Source organism: Chironomus tepperi, unplaced genomic scaffold (genome assembly GCF_022539635.2).
Source record: "Chironomus tepperi strain 1889 unplaced genomic scaffold, CSIRO-AGI_Ctep_v1 contig_85, whole genome shotgun sequence".
In the NCBI taxonomy this organism is placed as follows: Eukaryota; Metazoa; Arthropoda; class Insecta; order Diptera; family Chironomidae; genus Chironomus; species Chironomus tepperi.
In genome coordinates, this window is record NW_027226207.1 from 10040617 (window position 1) to 10056114 (window position 15498).

Consider the following 15498-nt stretch of genomic DNA (forward strand, 5'->3'; position numbering starts at 1 on the left):
TGAAATATTGAATCTGAAAACATTGGAATTTGTGAACATTGAATCTGAAAACATTGAATTTTTAAAACATTGATTCTTAAAACATTGAAATTCTCTAGGAACTCAGCAATTTTCGTTTGGAAACAATTTCCGCACTTTACAAATTGAAAGATTTTTCCGAGATTTTTGAATGTTTTGCTTCAATTCATTTTATTTAAGGTTAGGACATAATTGAAAATGAGACTTGTTGTCGTAAGAAAAAAAGTCCCATTTGGATATATCTATGCTTATCTTTTTCATGTTTTATAATTGAATATTTTTTATCTCTTGGCATGGCAAGAGACGGAAGAGATGAAATAATAAAGATATATATTTTTTTAATCCTTCCTAGAAAATGTTGCCGGGTTTATCAGATGGAAGTTCAGGATTATAATGTTAGTTTTGGTAGATTTGTGAAAAGGTTAACTGTTGAGCTATTGTAAATATGTAAATGAGTGAGGATTTAAGAAGATTTTTGATGTTTTAGAGTTTGACACAATGTATTTTATGATTTGTTGCTCGAAATTTGACTTATTTTGTCTAGAACAACGTTTTCACCCTACATTATAAATTCTGCATTGTATGACATATGGTATGACACCTACATGGTATGACACCCTACATGATATGACACCCTAAATGGTATGACACTCTGCATGGTATGGCACCTGCATGGTATGACACATGGTATGACACCCTACATGATATGACACCCTACATGGTATGACATCCTACATGGTATGACACCCTGCATGGTATGACACTCTGCATTGTATTACACCCTAGATGGTATGACACCCTACATGGTGTGACACCCTACATGATATGACACCCTACATGGTATGACACCCTACATGATATGACACCCTACATGGTATGACATCCTACATGGTATGACACCCTGCATGGTATGACACCCTACATGGTACGACACCCTGCATGGTATGACACCCTACATGGTACGACACCCTACATGATATGACAGCCTGCATGGTATGACACCCTAATGGTATGCCACCCTGCATGGTATGACACCCTGCTTGGTATACCTACAAATATGACCATGGTATGTGCATGGTTGACACCCTGCCCCTAGACCAGTAGTTCTAGACCTCTACAGATGACTGCCAACTTCCCACTAATCCCCATCCATTTCCCCCCTACAATCTCATATCCATAATCAATTTTTTTCTCGTTTTTCTATCTCCTACCATTCTTGCTTACTTTAAATATCAATGGATATTATCAATTGAATTATTCCTACAGTTTTATTCATGAAACAACTTTTGTTCAGGGATAAGAAGAGAGTAGGACGAATAGAATTAATTACATAATCTGATTATCATTAACTGTGAACGAAAGTTTTTTTTTTTTTTTTTTGTTCCTTGATGATTTTCCATGGATAAAAGTCCTTATTGAAGCTTATTGTATGTCAAGTAAAAGGCTTTTGTTTATCAAATTTGTAAGAGCATATTGAAGTATATTTACAGTCCTTCATAGAAAAAGGAAAAGATTGAAAGAGTTTGAAAATCGTTTAGAAATTTCTGAGAAAATTAATAATGCTTGACGAAAGGATTGGATATTTTTACTTTGGGGATATTTGTCAAAATATTTGAGTTATTCTTTGAGAGTTTTTTTTTTGATAAATTTATTTATATTCAATGTTTGCAGGCTCGTTTATGAAATTTCTGATTAAATTTCTTAAGTGATCTTATAGATTTTGTAGAAGGCTTATGTAAAATTCTTGAAAGTTCTACTTTGTGATAGGAAAAGTGATTTAATGTGTAAAATGAGTCACATAGAGCATTCTTGGGTAACACACTAGTGAAATTCCAAACTAAAAAATTGCATGAGCCTTATACCATGTGCGGTTTCGATCGAGGCATACCAGCAATATGTGCCGAAAAATAAAAGGTTACCCACCACTGACATAGAGCATCCACATCAGTACAAAAACTTGATTATTTAATTCCAAGTAGTTTGGCCGATACCGTTTAAAACAGCGAAAAAGCAGCAGTGGTGTAGTGGTTAGAGTTTCGGTACTGTCAACTCTAGCGACCCGAGTTTGATTCCAGAGAAAGTCTAGTTGAATTCGCTTGTTTTTTCGCTGTTTCTTGTCTCACTTACTCGTTTTGTGCATTCGCTTTACACAAATTGTGACTAAGGCACATTACATTGTAATACCATGGGCCATGGAACTGTACAGAGTTGGATTTAGGATTCTCAATGTCTCGTATTTGCTTCTTGACAATAAGACATCAACTACAGTTAAGATTCAAATATCTTAACCTGCTAGGAATTGAACCCAAATCTCTTACAAAACTGCTTAGATTTGCCTCAACGACTATAGTCTAGTCATTCACCCAAAGAGTCTTCAAACATGGACTGATTAATTCAACCACATTTACTATGTTGCTTATTTTGAAATCCTGGCTTCATCAAATTCGTCTGAAACTGGCTGGCTTCCGCTTGCCAATTTCAACCACGAATGCTAATTGGATATCTAAGTCATATTTTGACTAAATGTTCTCGATACCTAGACCAACACATCCCGATCTCGATCTCAAGAATTTGTCAAAACCGAGACATTCAGAGCCGAAGACGGCCGTTTACTCTACTCTATACAACATTAGGATTCGAACCTTAGTCTTCACCAAATAACAACAAATCTGAACCAAATCTAAGCTAAGCGCTGGGTAGATGATTAACCCAACAAACACTCATTTAAATATTAATCAATTTCTCGCACAGAACCCAATTGACTACCTTGAATGAAATTTAATCAAATATTGGATAATAATGTCAGCAAATAATAATTTCGGGTGAAATATGATCCACTCGAATAATCAAATTAAATCACATAATAAACACAGAATCATCATCATAATCATAATAATTCTGTTGAAAAGCAATTAAATCTCAATAACTACTCGTAACTCGACCCAAACGAATGAGTTTGTCTAGTTTTCAATTTTCTCCAAAAAAACTGTTGAGTCATTGATCCATTAGCAGAATAAACATAAAATTTGAATGGAAAATTCTTATTAAAGAATCATTCAAATATGAAAAATTTATTTTTATTGGATTGAATTGAATTCTGATGAATATTTTAAGTGAATAAGCACTTCCAGGATCAATTTGATTAATATAGTTTGAATGTGTGCTGATAGTGGTGATTTGTATTATTGAGAAAATTTCAATATAAAAGCTACTGTAAATATTGAAATTTATCGCATTACATTGTAATTTTTGTATTGAGAAAATCAATTTGTAATGAAATCAAACTTCAATCTTGATTTTAGATTTGTTTGTTTTATTTCAATTTTATTCGAAGGATTATTTGCTATTAAAAATTGAATTGAATTGAATAGTGAATGGATGGGAAAACTTTGATAAGCTAATAGATTGAAATGAGATTTTCGAGAAACAAAGTTGGAAAATTTATATGAAAAATTTAAATTTAATTTTTTATTAAAAAAGTAAAGGAAAATTTGGAAAATTTTTAAGTTTTTAGCTTTTAAGTTTAAAAAACATTGAAAATTTCAATTTGTGTGACAGTTAAAATTTGAAAATTTCTAACATTTTTCAATTTAAAAATTTCGAAACTTTTCAAATGTATAGTTTTAAGTTTTCAAATTTAAAATTTCTTAATTTATCATATTTAAAACTCAAAAATTTTTCAAATTTAAAAATTTCAAATTTTTGGTTTCAAAAAAAACCAAATTCAAATTTTTAAAATAACATTTGAAATTCAAATTTCAAAAAATATTAAATTTGAAGTTTTGAGAAAATTTTAAATTTAACTTTTGAAAAAATTTAAATTTCAACTTTTGAAATAATTTAATTTTTGATTTTTTTACATTTCAAAATTTTTAAATTTGCTTTGAATTAAATTTAAAGTTCATATTTGAAATTTTTTAATTTGAATCTTGAAATTAAAGAAAAATTTTTAAAATTCGTAAAAATTCAAATTTTAAGAAAAACGATTTAAAAATTTTTAAAATCAAGATTAAAAATTATTTCAAAATTTACAAAATTTGAATTTAAATTAAACACCGTTAAAATTCAAATCTTACAAATTTGAAAATTTTAAAACCATTAAAACTAAAATTTTACAAAACCGTTAAAAATCAAAATTCCCAAAAACTTTTGAAATTCAAATTTTTAAAACTTCAAAAATTCAAATTTTAACATTCCTTAAATTCTAAAAAAAAAATATTAAAAATTTTAAAAAAAAATCTTTACAAGTTTAAAAATTATGAAAATTAATTTGGAAATTCATTTGGTTTAAATTCAAAATATCAAAGAATGTTCACATCTAGTTTAAAAGCTTCCAACTCTGATGTTTCCACCATAAAATGACAAACAAATCAAACAACATGCTCAACTAATTCTTCAATATCCACAGCGACTTCTCTTTCATCATCACAAAATCCAGTAAATCATTTTAATTAAATTCCAATAAATAACATGAAACTTAATTAACAATCACATGCTACTTTATTTTATGACCATATTCAAAGTACTCAACTTCTTCCTCAATTCTGCAAACATTTAATCATGTCAGCAGCAAGATGACACAACCGACAATTCTTTCCTATTTATTGAGTTTATGATTTATTTATAATACTGTCTAAGACTCAAGTGATGTGCGAAATTGTGATGAAATTTCTTGGAAAAATATTAAAACTTTAATTGCTCAATAAAAAGTTTTATTTTTGCTGACAAGTCTCTTTATTTAAATTACTAGAGATTTTTGCTACAAATTGTTGTTTTTTGATGAGTAATCAATTCTATTAAGGAAGTCTGAATTATTTGAAATTTAAATTCAAATCTTACAAAACTGTTAAAATTTAATTTTCAAGCCTTTAAAATTCAAATCTTACAAAGCAGTTAAATTGAATTTCACAATGAAGTTAAAATTCAAATTTTAAAAATTCGTTAAAATTCAAATATTACACAGTAGTAAAAATTCAAATTTTACAAAGTCGTTAAAATTCAAATTTTACAAAACCGTTAAAATTAATATTTTACGAATCCGCCAAAATTCAAATCTTACAAAAGCGTTAAAATTCATGTTTTACAAAACCGTTAAAATTCAAATTTTACAAATCCGTTAAAATTTAAATTCTACAAAAACTTTAGAATTTAAATTTCACAAAACTGTTCAAATTCAAATTTTACAAAACTGTTGAATCACAAATCTTACACTGCCGTTAAAATTCAAATTTCACAGAACCGTTAAAATTCAGATTTTTTAAAACGGAAAAAATTCAAAATTTCATTCAAAATTCTCAATCAAAATACCTTAAATTTATCCTAATTCCTCTCGAATCTTCCCCAATAAATACCAATAAAGCTCCTAAAAAGTATCTCAACTCAATCCTCATAATCATTAAGTTATCAATTTACCCTAGTCATCATCAATGTAAGAAAATTACTCAGAAGTAAATACACAACAAATTTTATTAAATTCAATTCCTCTTGAAAAATAAGAAAAAGCTTTCGAAAAAGACTCTCAAAATTCTTCCTTATTGACTCAATTACCTTCAATATTCCATTTCGGAATCAATTTTCCCAATCAAATATCTTTACTGAAATCAGAAAGCAAAAACATAACAAGAATGTAATGCTTGAAACATTAAAGGAATTTCCTTTTATTTCTCAAATTGAGAATTGTCGATTTTCAATTCAATGGATTCTACTTTCAAGTATTTTTTTTTTCTCTTTTATGTTCGTCTATCTAATATCAACTATTAACAATTGCTCCGTAAGTACATCCATATATCGTTAAATAAAGTTCAAGAGAAATAAATTTGTGGAATTAGCTTGAAGTTAGGATGAAAATCATTGACACTTAGACCGGAAAAATCAAAATTTTTGAAAGCTGTTGAAATTCAAAATTTTAACCGTCAAAACTCAAATTTTAAAAGTCGTTTAAATTCAAAATTAAGAAAGCTGACAAGATTTAAACTTTTGAAATCCGTTAAGATTCAAATTCAAAAAGTCTCAGAAAATTGTTGAAATTCAAAATTTAGAAAGTCGTTAAGATTAAGAAAGTTGTTTAAATTCAAATTTTTGAAAGTCCTTAAAATTCAAATTTTTGAAAGTCGTTAAAATTCAAAATTTTGAAAGTCGTTAAAATTCAAAATTTTGAAAGTCGTTAAAATTCAAGACCTTAAAAGCTGGTTGTAAGGTTGCGAATGCGGAATTCATATTTTCAAGCCTAACCACACCAAGTACCAAACCTTCGCGTGGTGGAGACCGTCAATCCAAAATAGTGGAGCGGAGTCAAACAAGGCTCTGCTTAATACAGGGTGCGCTGACTAAGCAAGCCACCATCCTTAAACCAAACACTAAGAAACACAAAGAGAGAGCCGGACTGGAACTAAAACAACCAAAGCTAAACGAAAAAGGACAAACGATTTGAAGCTCAACAGTTGGAATGTGCGGACGCTGTCAGGACCGGGAGCGTTGTCAAAGTGTTGGAGCTTCGGCAATATCACGGCGATACAGGAAAAAGTTGGACAGCAAGTATTTTGTCAAAGGTACACTGTCTTTTCGTTGGAGGAACCAAAATTCAACTTTTACAAATCCTAAATGGACAAAGCACATTGTTTTGGACACCAGTCAACGAGAGAATGTGTGTGCTGAGGATCAAATTCTTTTATAGCATTATCAACGTAACGCACCACACAACGAGCGTCCTGAGGATGAGAAGGACAGTTTCTATCACAATTTTAAGATTTGAATCACAGAAGATCTTTAAGCCTACAATCGGAATAGTCTTCATAACGTTCTAATGAGAACGGGGTACGACTATCAACTTTGCGGCATCATTGAACATGGTGATAATCCACATACTTCCAACACAAAGAATCCACAAAGCAACATGGTTCCACCAGGATAGTAATAACAAGACCCAAATCGATCATTATAGACAGAAAGCATCGGACCGTACGCAGTTAAATGTTTGGAGATCGACATCAAGCTCTGACCAATTGCTAGGAGCAAAAATCAGGGCACGAATCAGCAACATTTTAAGGAGAAGGCGTTAAGTGCAGAATGATTAGCCAAGCTCAGCAGTAAGGAGTGCAGAGAGTCGTTTAACAACGAGCTTAAGGAACGACTGACTTAAGAAGTGCCTGGCAGAATTTGCATCGCCATGCAAGATAGTGCTGAGAAATGTCTCGGTTTCAAGCAACACACAAAGAAAGTGGTTCGACGAGGAGTGCAAAATTCAGAAAGTAATCGTTGCTAGAAAAAAGGATCACGAGAGCAAAAGCTGAGGAGATTAGAAGTTGCAAAAAGAAAAGAAAAGAGTGCTCCAAAGGAAGAAAAGGGCTCACGACCTCAAAATTACTGATGTTCGCATAGTATGAGTGAATCCAGAAAGTTCTATAAGTCCATTAGAGCAAAGAAGATTCTTGCGAGATTTGCAGAAGAAAAGTCTAGTATGTGATAAAGAAGGAGTTCTGGAGCGATGGAAGGAGCATTTCAGCGAGCTTCTAAAAGGTGGAGATGGAATTTTAACAGGCAATCCTATGAATGATTCCAGAGATTTCGAAGCACCATCATTAAGGATAGAGGCGGCTATTAGCAACTTAAGAACAACAAAGCGCCTGGTCTCGATAACTTACCTGCTGAGCTGTTCAAGAAGTGAAGCTTGTTCACTTCATCAGCTAATTGCAAGTCTGGATGGAAGAGAAGCTTCCGAATGAATTGATCGGCGTGATATGTCCCAACACAAGAAGGGATTAAGATGACATGTTCAAATTATCGTGGAATCTCACTCCTTCCATCAGCATACAAAGTACTGTCTAAGATCCTTTCCTTGAGATGTATACAGAGCAATTCTTGAGTGAATATCAAGCAGGGTTTAGGCGGCAGCGTTCGACATCCGATCAGCTTTTCAGCATACGCCAAATTGTTCAAAAGAGCTACGAGAGGAATGTAGAAACACATCACCTGTTCATCGATTTCAAATCAGCATATGACACGATTGAAAGGGGCTGTGGAACATCATGTGGGAGCATAACTTCCCTGACAAGCTGATCAGATTGCTCAAGGCAACTTTGGCAAAAGTCATGTGCAGCGTAAAGGTTCAAGACACAACATCAGGCCTTTTTGAGTGCAAAATTGGACTGAGACAAGGCGATGAACTTTCTACGAAGCTGTTTAATTCGCAAAGGTGTTTTCAGGAGAAAGTTGGAATTGAACGGAACGATTTTTAAGTTTTCTGATGAAATTGTTGGTAGGAACATTAAATGCGTACTCTAGGTTGGAACGAAATTCAAAATTTTGACGAAGTTTCTCGTTAAAATTCAAGGAAGCTTGTGGGATCTCATCTAGTGGTTAAGAAAAATTCAAATTTTGTCTACTTGGGATCCAAAGCAATTACGAACACTGGAGATTAAGCGAAGAATTTTGGCAGCCCAGCGAGCATATTATTCAGTAAGACATATTCTAACGTCAAGGAAAATCTCAAATGCCAAATTAACGATATACAAGACGCTTCCGACCGGTAAATGGTGCTGAGTCATGGAATTTGCAGACGAACATGCAATTGGAGTTTTTGAGAAGGATTCTAAGAGTAGTCTTTGGACCTAAGAAGGAAAACCAATACAAATGTAGGAGTAATGCGGAACTGTATCAGCTGTATGGTGAGGCTGATATTATAAAAAGAGTCAAAGTAAACAGGCTCCGATGGGCGTTAAAATTCAAATAAAGTCTTTAAAAGATTTTGTGGATGGTAAGAGAGCTCGAGGTAGACCGAAAAACTCCTGGAAGGAAGCTGTTGATAGAGACAGCATTGCATTTGGTATTGGCAATTGGCAGGCGGAAGCCGGCGATAGAACCAGTTATAGGCGACATCTGCGGGAGGCCATGGATCACAACTGATCTGTACGGCCAGCGAAGTAAGTAAGCCGTTAAAATTCAAATTCAGATATCGTGAAAATTCAAAAAGAATCATTTAATTCAAAATTTTAAAATCCGTCAAAATTCAAATTTTACAAAACCGTTAAAAATAAAAATTCTTAAAAACCATAAAAATTCAAAGTCTCACAGCCATCTTCACAAAAGTATCCACAAAGTCCAACATCATCCATATGTATGTGATTTCAATAAACGGAAATTACGATAAATTGAATGTGTAGACATTGTACAGTTGTAAGATGTAAGAATAATATGATTACAAAAGGAAAAATAAAATGAAAAAAATGTGACTTTGACTTTTGTGCAATTCTAATAAAGCACATGCTCCTTCTATTGACTCTCTCACTCTATGAACAACTTACAGCACTTTGTAACAGAAGTAAAAGAAAATAAATCTCCCATCATTTATGGTCTTTTCAAAAGGAATGAAAGATGAAATCAATTTAAAATAAAATAAAATATTTTTTTTTCACAACTGAATGACTTTCTACTCGATACTGAACTCTATTGGATATGATGAAGCGATGGAACATTTATTACATAAAAGAAAAAACTTCAATTCATCTCATTTATTGACATGTCAGTCTTTTTTTGCTGTGCTGAATTCTTTTACTTGTTTTTTGCCTTCCTTTTGACTTCTTGACATGAAATGGTCTTGTCATTCTTATTTTGAGCTTGATGGTTGTCTGGAGGAATTGATTATGATGTTCAGGTGATGGTTGTGGTGTTTGGCAGGTGCGATGGCTGACTGATTGTGAGGTAAGTTATGAAATGTTGTGACTTTTGCTCAATATGGACAGTTTATGACTTGAATGATGATTGTTTTTGCGGCGATATGACAGGAGTATCTGAATGGATGTTGACAAATGGTGGCCAGCGGTTGAACAAACCATCAGAATAAAATATCGAATTTTTCGGAATCAGCCTCAAATATTTCGAAATCAATTTCAAATTTTTCGAAATCAATTTCAAATTTTTCGAAATCAATTTTGAATTTTTCGAAATCAATTTTGAATTTTTCGAAATCATTTTCAAATTTTTCGAAATCAATTTCAAATTTTTCGAAATCAATTTCAAATTTTTCGAAATCAATTTTGAATTTTTCGAAATCAATTTTAAATTTTCCGAATACAATTTCGGAAATCAATTTCGAATTTTTCGAAATCAATTTCCGATTTTTCTTAATTAATTTTGACATTTTCGAAATCAATTTCGAATTTTTCGAAGTCAATTTCGAATTTTTCGAAATCAATTTCGAATTTTTCGAAATCAATTTCGAATTTTTCGAAATCAATTTCGAATTTTTCGAAATCAATTTGAACTTTTCGAGAACAATTTCAAAATTTTCGAGATCAATTTCAAATTTTTCGAAATCGAAATCAAGTTTTTCGAAATTCGAAATCAATTTTTCGAAATTCGAAATCAAGATTTTCGAAATTCGAAATCAATTTTTTCGAAATTAAAATTTTTTCAAAACTTCTTCTTTCCAATCCCATCCATCTCTTATTGACACCGATTTCACATTAAATCCACGAGCATTTCATCCTCCTCCATCTAATGGTAAAAGATGTTTTAATCAAATGTGTCTAAAAGCATGTATAGCAAGCACCTGAAATGCTTCCATAATATAGAATGATTTATATTTTAATAATTGAAATGAAATTAATTGAAGCTATACAAAATTAAAATATAATAATAATTAAAATTTAATCTCTTTTTCACATATATTAATGACTTTGAATTGTGTAAATGTGAGGATCAGGCTAATGGTAGGCAAGCTTCGCTTGGCGAATGTTTGAGGAATCATCCAGCGGGTAGGCCAAGCTAATCGCATGCAAATGTTTGAATCAGGCGTTATTGTGGGTATAAAGCTTCGCTTGGCAAATGTTTAGGATCAGGCTCCAAGCCAAGCTTCGCTTGGCGAATGTTTGAGGATATCCAGCGGGTAGGCCAAGCTTTTGGCGAATGTTTGAGGAATAGGCTAGCGGGTAGGCCAAGCTTCGCTTGGCAAATGTTTGAGGGATCAGGCGTTAGCGGGTAGGCCAATTTGCTTGGAAATGTTTATCAAGCTCCAGCGGGAGGCCAAGCTTGCTTGGCAAATGTTTACATCAGGCGTCAGCGGGTAGGCCAAGCTTGTGGCGAATATTTGAAAATCATCAGCGGGTAGGCCAAGCTTCGCTTGGCAAATGTTTGAGTGGATCAGGCGTCAGCGGGTTAGCTTCGCTTGGCGAATGTTTGGGATCAGGCGTCAGCGGGAGGCCAATTCGTTGCAAAGTTTGAATGCTTTACAATGTTCAAAGTTCTAATCGTAATAACCATTGGCTTTGAAATTTTGTATGAAACGAAAGTTTTGAAAAAATTTTCTGAAGAACGGTGTTCCTGCCATGCCCAGGGATCTAATCAGTTCTTCCTTGGAATAACAGATCAAATGCAAAAAACTGGTCTCACGATGTCTCGTTTTTGAGTTATCGTGTACATTAACTTGCTGCATGCTTGCTTGCTTACAGAAAGCGAATTTTTCGCTTAGATGCCTCAACCAATTTGTAATCTATTTTTTGGTGTGAAATTCCAGGCACAAACTTATTGCAAAAATCAACTTGTCATTACGAGTTTTGCTGGAAAATCCAAAAAACTGGTTTTTCAATCTGAACTTCAATACATTCACACGTGCAATAATCAAATGGTCTAAAAAGCATGTATAAAGCACCTGAAATTCCATAATATAGAATGATTACCATAATTGAAATGAAATTAATTGAAGCTATACAAAATTCATTCATAATTAAAATTTAATTCTTTTTTCACATATATTAATGACTTTGAATTGTGTAAATGTGAGTAAGTGCTTTAATGGTATATACGCATATATACATGAATGAATCATTGAAAAGGTAAGTGTATAAAAAGCACTTTTGTTATGTTAATTCAATCCTTTTATCATTTTAATTATTAATATATTAATAAGCATGAAATTTAATGTAATGATTTATTGTGAGAGTCATCAACTTAAACTTATCATTAATTGGATATGGTTGGGTAAAATGCGAAAGTAACAGGTCAATGATCTAAAAGTCCAACTCAAAGGTCCCTTCAATCTTTGTTGGCTTCGGGTGTTTTTTAACAATCTGTGGCTATACGTTGCATTGCATTGCAAAACAGGTGTCTGTGTAGACACATGTGACAGGCAAAAACTCTACAAATTCTTGATAATTTGTATGGTTTTGTGAGAAACACCACAGGCACCTGTTTTGCAGCTCTAGTAAATAACGGCCTTTCCACACTTACTAAAAAATCATAGTAAGCACATTTTCATAATGAAATTAAAAAAAAAACCAAAACTTTCATAACGGTCACAAAATATTCAAACTCAAAACATCGAGCTTTTGAGTAAAAATTTAAAAAGTGAAATTACAGTAAGCTTTTCTCCATTCTCGTCGATCGCTTTTTTGACGAAAAAAAAAAAGTTTTTCCTTTCAAAAAGTCACATGCGCACATCAAGAATCTCCAAAAAGAAGGAAAAATAAGGCAAACAAGAAGAAGAAAACTTTCAAAAAAAAAAACTCTCCCTTTCACATGAGTGTTGAATTTTCGTCAAGATTTATTGGTTGCCTTGATAGAAGGTCATTGTACCATGTGAATTCGCAGAACTGGATACAAAGCGGTGAGTATGAAAATTTAGAATACATAAATTAGTGCCATTTAGGGTCTGAAATTTTGAAGTGTAAATAAAACAATAAAAAAAAAATCCAAAATTTCTGTTCATGTGCGTTGCGCTATGATGATTATGAAAATGGTTAAAAATAGTAATAAGAAAAAAAAAAAACTGTAACTTCTTCTTAATCGCACCATCCATCGCACACCGAAATATGTATGCCGAAAAGCTCCACCGAATACAACATATAAAGCTCTATCTCACTCTCGGTTTTGTACACATAAGAAGAGAAAGCGAAAGCTGGCTAGCCTGACTATAGTTGTCTCAATTTTTATGTAACCTAAATTTTTATATATACACAATTCTCTCAATTTTGCCGTTTCTTTACAAAAATCTCTCAACTTTTTTTTTTTTGAGTACAAACTCACCAAACATGCGCCGATACTCATTCGATGTGCACGTTTGCGGTTCATTTTCATTCAAATTTTCATTTGATTTGCATTGAAATAAATACAAAAATAAAAAAAAAAGTTTTTTAAAAATATTCGGGATAAATAAATAAAAAAAGTTTAATAAAATTTGTGAAAAAAAAGTTTAAAGTTTCAAGTGACAAATTTGGACAAAACATAAAAAAAAGAAGTTTTTTTATGATTTTTTTGTGAAAAAGAAAATTTTTTCCATCGGAAAAATTGTCAAAAAAAATAAAATAAAAAAAAGCCGAATGTGAAATTTAAATAAATTATTTTTTATATATGTTAAAGGATTTATTATTTTTGTTATAATTTCCTTGGTGTGACGGAAAAGTCTGTGATAAGAATCAAAATATATATACATAAAAAAAATGATGTAAAAGGCAGTGTTTGAGTCTGAAAAGTTCAAAAAAAAAAGTTTGATATCAAAATAAAAATAAAATATATATTTTTTATACCGACATAAACCTCAACTTGGAAGCTATAAGCTAGAAAAGAATAAAAAATTTGACTTTTTTTTTTTATTTTAAAAATGTCTGAAATTTTCTCCTTGAAAAAAAGTTTGAAAAACATTTAGAAAAATTTGTGTTAAATTCCTACATCCAGCATCAGAACTGTATAAATTATCAGCCGTGACATAAAAAAGCTTTCCCATTGACAGTGAAATTTAACCTATTTAAATTATTCATCCACAACAAGCAACAACAACAACAACAACAACAATAAAGTATATAAAAAATTCCAATTTTTTTTTAAGTTCCAAAACCTAACCTAAAAAAAAAAAAGTTTAATAAAATTATGTGCAATTGAAGTTTTTTCTTTTTTCGGAAAAATTGAAGGGAAAGTCAGAGAAAAGTCAAAGTGAAGAGAGTGGAAATAAGAAGAAGACCAGCTTTTTTTTTTCTCTACTGACATATTTTTTTTTTTCCTTGAGGATTACCGAAGCAAGGGCACAGCCCCACAACAACAGTGTACATCGTACATAGTACAGAGAAGAGCAAGGAAGCATTTTGCTGCTTGGTAGAGGACGGAAAATTTTCCATCATTCTTCTTTGTACTTAATATTTCGGTATATACGTACATATTTTTTTTTGGGGATATAATCTAACAACAACATACCCCACTCCCTCCTCCTGCGAGTTGACTCACATACATTTCATACTCTGTGTATGTTGAGGCACACGACGATGTGAAATGAAGGAAAAATCTATAATGAAAATGGTTCGTATGATGTCTTCTTTTTAACTATTTTTAATGTACTCAGTTTTTGCTGTTTTTTTTTTTTATTTCGGGGAATTATGTGTGTCCTAAAACCCAAGTTACATGTCCTCTAAAACATGAGAAATTACTTGCTTATATCAGTTGATAAAGATATATAAAATGTCTGCGTTATTGATGGTTGAGAGCGCATTTTGTGATTTTTTTGAGGTAGATTGGTGAGGTTGAGGTTGATAAGGCTTCCTAAGAAAACAATTTTGTTGAATTGGAGCTTGAAGTCGACTTGAGTTTTGTATTGAAAATTTGACTCAAGTTGACTTGATTTAACATGAAATAGAACTCGAAATTGACTCGGATTTGTTATGGAGTCGAGTCAACTTAAGACAATTCAACTTTAGTCAAGTCAACTTGAGTAAAATAAACTTGAGTAAAGTCAACTTGAGTCAAATTTACTTGAGTTAAGTTGACTTGAATTGAATTTTTCTTTCAAAATCCGAGTCGACTTCGAGTTTTGGAAGCTCTCTTTCTTTGAAATATAGCGAATCAAGAGATAAAAGTAAATTTTGGGAAGTTACATGCCCCTCGAGATATAAAGCTAAATTAATTTCACTTCTAGCCGTTCACATCAAGATAAATTTGATAAAATTCAGACATTATCCTAAAAATTGTAAGAATTGTGACTATACTTAGTAAAGTTGTATGCCCCTTCGTTTTCAAAATTCATAGTTTCATGCCCCTTCCAGATTTATAATTGGGAATTTTCAATATTAAGTGCATTTAGATAACACACAGCAAGCAGGCTATTCCTGAATTGACGAAAATATAATGATGATTATCTCCAGTTGATTCACTGGCTAGAAAGGCTACTTCTACTAGTTTTTTTCTTGTCTTGTTGCTCTGCATCCTTCTCTACGGTTGTACGAAAAGTGATTTTAGAGAAGTAGAGAACTAGTCAACTGGACATGAACTTGGTATAAACTAGTTATAACATGTATTTTTCCATTCGGGATTGCGATACAACAGCCTTATTAGAAGGTACTTTATAAAAAGGAAGGTTACATCTCTTTTAAAACTAGTCTTCCATACCAAAAGCTACAAGTGTCCCAAAAAATCAAGCTTTCTAGAGCTTTTCTTATAAAAACTACCTCAATATAATTCAGAATACCTAAATATACCATCCAAAGTAGCCAAAACTTGCACCAA

At 31.9% G+C, this 15498-nt stretch overlaps 1 protein-coding gene across 1 annotated transcript in view; it reads left to right on the plus strand.

The window, feature by feature from the left end:
- The first annotated feature begins 13930 nt into the window (after positions 1-13930).
- The window catches only part of LOC139086369 (zinc finger protein ztf-16), a 36695-nt gene continuing 35127 nt past the window's right edge, over positions 13931-15498 (plus strand). The window contains exon 1 of the mRNA XM_070634800.1: positions 13931-14298. The gene's annotated coding sequence lies outside the window, so the exon portion shown is untranslated. The remainder of the gene's footprint in view (positions 14299-15498) is intronic.